This window comes from Thermobia domestica, chromosome 14 (genome assembly GCF_964235325.1).
Source record: "Thermobia domestica chromosome 14, izTheDome1.hap1.1, whole genome shotgun sequence".
Lineage (NCBI taxonomy): Eukaryota > Metazoa > Arthropoda > Insecta > Zygentoma > Lepismatidae > Thermobia > Thermobia domestica.
In genome coordinates this window covers 106,283,820-106,289,819 of record NC_137467.1, presented here as the reverse complement: position 1 = coordinate 106,289,819, position 6,000 = coordinate 106,283,820, and positions in this window count along the sequence as shown.

Below are 6,000 nucleotides of genomic sequence, written 5' to 3'. Positions count from 1 at the left end.
TATAGGGACCACCTGTTTAGTGCTCTATTCCCCTACCACAATACTTCTCCGAAAAGTGATTTTCATTTATTTCAGAGCCACAAGTGTTTAGTGCTTAGTGATTTTTTGTGTGTGATTCCTCAGTGTTGCCAACTATCACATAAACAAAAATAACCCTTCGGCTTATTTTTTAAACAAGCCAGGGGGGTGTAATATCCCATGTGAAGTTGTTTACAAACAAATACACGCATCAAGTGTTTATAAACACCACTACGTGCTTCATCATCTTCGGTCACGCGAGTTTGTGGTGGCAGCATTGTGTCCGTGGGTTTTCTCGTTTCATGCCACATTCTTAATGCACGAATTATTAATAATCATTCATTTTCGTTAACCATCCCTCTTCTCTAGCCACTAACCATCCCTCTTCTTTAGCCTAAAGAGCATAAACGTGGCACATCAAACTCGAAATTTCACTTAAATTGATTAATTTCAGCTTTTATTTAAACTAATTGCCTAAATCTACTACTTTATTTTCTCGAAAGTATATTGTGATATCCCATGTGAAGTTGCTTACAAGTGCTTCATCAAGAGGAACTTCCACCAGGGGGACCTGCTATCACCTGCAGACGACGTTTAGTCCCTCCCACGGAGCAGAAGACGAAATCGAAGCAGAAGCGCCACCGCCACCCAAGGGACGCTATAAATTGGACAGAAGAATCCAGCTCAGGACCAGTTCTCTGGTGACCCTCCTTTAGTCTGCTACGGGACTCTTGGAGTAACCTAACCCCAGGCCTCTAGTCTGCTACGGGACTACGCCTATCCTATCTCCTGGCTTAGCCTGCTACGGGGCTCTGTCTGGGAATCCCAACCTCAGCCGCTTAGCCTGCTACGGGGCTCTGTTGGAGATCCTGTCTGCGACCACTCGGTCAAAGACTACCTTTTACTTACCTTTTGTAATAGAGATCAGATTGTATAGTATTTTGTACGAATACTTTATAGTGGATTTTATAATAAAACTGGTAGTGGGAGTTCGATTCCGGACGCTCTTTTTATTAACAGCTCTACCTCTTCCTTATATATGAGACAAAAATACACAAAGTTTTACAATATACTTAAAATGTCATATAGTTTCAGATTTTGAACTTGATTTTCATATTTTCTTGATTTTCTTCATACTTTGCCTGTCTCTATAGGTATAACTTTCATGTGACCCTATTTCCTTGATGTTAATAGTTGACAATATATCATATTGTCTATTGCTTGTAAAGCTCAATGACAATAAAATATTCTATTCTATACGCGTATGAAGTTTTCAACTGTTCTACAATGTTTTAAATCGAATGGTAAAGCCAATCGTAAAGAATAGTTGAGAGGATAAGATTCCAATCCGAATCTGCCGGTCCAATCCAGTGGGGTATGCTGGCCACTTGATTATGTCTCGAAGTAGTAAACATAATTTATATTAGCGATTTTGAAGTTACTTTCTCTTCCTTGTCTGGTTCTTTGCTGATTATTTTCCTTAATTCACTGTGATATTCTTTGGTGTCTATAATTCAAATATTTGGATGCGATAAATCTGTTATATTACTTTAGAAACTATTCCATTTCAGATATTCTTTACAAGATAAATTTGTTCTCGTATTTCAAGCAGAGTATGCATTTTCTACAGGTTAACCAGATTAGATTATTCCCATTTGTTGCGGTTGAAACTATAATTTAGTGACGTTTACTTTCTTAGATAATGATGTCTTTTGCGCGAAATACTGAAGAGCTTAAATAAACACTTTCTACGTTACTCTCGGTTCAAGAATATACATTAAAGATAAAAGAAGACGGATTTGAGATTCGGTTCAATATATACGAAGTAATATACTATATTACATAGCTGTGACACATTTATAATTTCCTTACATCCACACTCTTTGCGAGAAAATGCAGATTCTTTTTTTCAAACTATTCTTCGTAAATAGGATTCGAACCTATGCTAAGATGAGGTTCTGCACGCAACCCCATTATGCTAACCATTACACCAAAAAAATTTCATTCTAGAAGTTGTCCATCTGTATATAATATTAGCTTGGTGATCTATACCCCGTAAAGGCATACAGTAAGCCAGATTTTGATTTAATTTGTCTTTTTATCATATTTTATGACAGTTTCGTATATGGTAATTACATATTTATTTAACTGTAATATGTATATTTATTTGATAGTCAATACCTTTGCTCCAAATGGTCATGTTACTGTGTAGCAGAATGGAGGAAAAATAATTTCCCTGTAAGCAGGGGATCAAGGATCTAGGATATGTTTTTCGAACTTCGTTTACTTTCGCTGTCTAAGTTTCCATGGCCAGAAGTGTACCATCAGGCAAGGAAATAAAGAAATGTTGACCGCAAAGTGCTCTGTTGTCAGTTATGGGAAGTCATATGACTGGCACAAAAGTATTAGTCGAAGGTTTACAATGCACCGTTCTTTAAAAAATGCAATTTAAAACAAAGCATCTGTCAAATAGTATGTGAAGCTGTAGACACGATATTCGGAGCAAGAAGCCATTGGGACAGTACTCTGGTAGCTATTAGAGAAACAAAATTACAGGAATCACACCAGGGTCGCAGAGGGAGGCTATGGACTGACTCAAAAGTTAGAGAAGCCAAACCTTCCGGTCTGCCACTGCGTTTCATATATTACTTTTTAGATAAATCGAATAGGATATGTTTACGCAGAATGTATATCTCACACCCTATTTTTCGATATTCTGCCGTTACACAGGGTTCTGCGCTCAGTCCGGTGTAGATTTATTTAATCTAGAGATGCAAGGGCTCGGAAAAAACCGGCTTTTTGGAAAAAAACTCGGTTTTTTCTGCTTCGCTTTTTTGCTTGGGAAATTTTGGGCTTTTTTCAAAATTCTGCTTTAAATTGATAAAGCAGACTTTGGTTCGCTTCTCTATAACACAAAAAGTCATTTAATTAGTGGTTGATGCTGATAATAATATAAAACCTCGAAAATAAACTATGAATTTCGAAAAAATATTTCAAACAATTTTTCTTCAACATATTTACATTATGAATTCCACAGGATTAACCAATGTATATAATAAGAATTTTTAAACCTCCTATATACAAAAGTAAGCAGAGTTGGCAAGAACCATGGTTGTTTTTGAAAATGCCAAAAACCCGTTTTTTGGTGGATGTTTAAACCAGGCTTTTTTGATTTAGATTTTTTGCTTTATGTATTTATATTACATACTCACAGAAATAAGTTTGTTTCGCCTTGGTGTTATTGTGCAACAGCGGGGTTATGCCGGAAGAACTCCCATAAGCTTAAAGAAGTCCGGTCAGTAAATTTCTTAAATTGAGAATCTCCCGCCCTAGCTATCGGGAAAATCCCGTCATTACTTAAAATGTAAGACAATAACGGGAAAATCGTGTTATTGCTTTGCATGTAAAATTTAAAGGTCAACGTATCATAATCAATACGCTAAAACTAAGGTATTAAATTACAAATTTAGTATGTAGATATCATTGAAATCCAATCCAAGCTAATGTTGGAAGCTACGTAGGCAATCGATAATTTTTGCGAATTTCTATCAATATATTTAAGCAATCTTGGCTTCTTTATAAAACAACAGGCATTTAGGCATGCAGAAATATACAGTTTGGTTTCGTTTCGCATGTTTAGGCTTAACATCCTTACAAAATACCGAGGTTATCAAGAAGACGACTTTCGCTTAAACTGACATCCGAACCGCTACTTGGTTTACGCATGAAAGAATGGTTGTGGTTCGACCGAGAATTGAACATGGGACACCTTGATTAAAAGGTGAAAGGGAAATAAAACTATTGCAGGTGGTTTGATATCTGCAAACGTCACCATGAAGTTCACACGATTCGCATTTTTCATTCTTTTTATTTATTTATTTATTTATTTTTTTTTTTTTTGGTTTAAACCAGTTATTAAAAAAAAAGTTGGTGTAAACCAGCCAACCCTAAAAGTAAACACTTCTTTTAAAAAAAATATACAATAACTAGCAAAATAGTATGTAGTATTTTTACTTCAAAATATTCCATACCCTCTTTTTGAAACAAAATAAAATTAAAACATAAGAGAAATACTTAGGTTTATATGATACACCTAAAGGCTGCACATCTAGAGCTTTTGGTTCTGTATATTCTTGAAATTCTACAGTTAAGTTTTATATAACGACCATCACGGTTTACCCAATCCTCAAGTTTTCTGAATTTTTAACAAGAGGGATTCAACATATTACGAAACTCCCCCCCCCCAAAAAAAAAAAGGACTACGGAATATATTTAAGCTAAGCTAAATACAACTGCACAACAAACATGACTGAGTGATTAGCTTTTGCGCTTCTATCGGTAAGTCAGGGATTCAACCAGCATTCGACTATTCTGACAAAGCTTTTCTTCATTCCATCTGTGAATGTAGAAATAGTGCGTGTACTGTGAGTTGGCCGACTTCCTTTCGTATTGTTTTTAAATCGTTATTATTACTAATTACCAGCAGTGACGGTTTTGCGAAGGTCAGGGGGGCGGTCTTTCGGACTGAAGCCCGTTCCCCAAAGTTACGGAATGTCTGCAACAAACGAAATATCTATTAGTTATGCCTTTACTCATAAACTTTAAGCTCCCGTCAAAAAAAAGTTACGGATGTTTAGAAAAACTAAACATTAGTAAGAAAATCCCTTCCCAAAATACTTTTCTAAATCCGCCACTGATTATCAGTATAAAATGATTTTTAAGGTTGTATCCGGAAGATTATTGATAAACAGATAAACGAAACGAAATATTAGTTATGCCTGTACTCACAAACTTCAAGCACCTCCCAAATAAAATTAGGACTTTTTAGGAAACGAAAGAATCAGAAAAAAAACCCTCCTAAAGTACTTTTCTAAATCCACCACTGAATATTTGTATAAATTGGTATTCAAGGTTCTGTCCGGAAAATTATTGCTAAATCACTTCACAGCTACAGTATAACAGAAATGTGGAAGTGCGGCTTGACAGATATATTGAAAAACGTACGCTTTGACGGATAAATAGAAAAACGGGCAAGTTTAACTTTTGCGCTGGTTATTGCATTTACCATTTTTTTTTTTTTTTTTTTTTTTTTTTTTTAATGAACTCAATTCTCTCACTTCACCACTTTCTTCATTGTCTTTACAATATTCTTTTGCGGGAAGAGTCTTTCAGTTGCTTGTTTAGTTCATTTATTCTTATGCATGTTCTAAGTCGAATAAAATATGTTAAAACTTTCGGTTCACACTTATTATCAAATTCATTTTTCATGATACTTGTTAATTTTCTAATGATGCTCCATTTCTTTCCAGATAAATTCTCGTTCTTTTTTGTGATATGCAAGAAAATATTTGTTAGCTACTTTGACTGTCAGACGAAGAGTGTTCTGGGAGAAGGCAGCAGTTCTCCAGTAGCCAAGTTGGCGGAAATCATAGTGATTGGTACGGCAACTTGGACATTTGTCCCAGGCGTGGTCAGAGTGACTTTAACGGCTGGGATACTGCGGGGTGGAAGGCAACGGGAAACCACCACTCTATTTTCCCTAGTTTGCTGGCAGCAAAAAAACACATATGAACAATGGTCTTTCGCAGGTAAAATGTAGTTCCGGAGGTAAAATATCCCCCCATTCGGATCTCCGGGAGGGGGATGGCTTGGGAAGGACTATTGGACGAGAAAGTAATAATGGGGGGAAGACAGACAGAGAAAGAAAGACAAGGAAGCGCAAAAGGTTTAAAATAGGGGACATGGAACGTACGTACTATGTTACAGGGAGGAAAATTAGAAAATCTTAAAGAAGAAATGAAACAAAATAATTTAGATTTGGTAGGCGTTTGTGAAGTTAGATGGGAAGGTAATAGGGTATTGAACAGCGAAGGATATAGAATGTTTTACTCAGGTAATGAAAAGGGCGGTCATAATGGCGTAGGAATACTTCTTGGAAAGCGCTTAAAGGAGAAGGTAGTGAAAGTAGAATTTATTGATGAT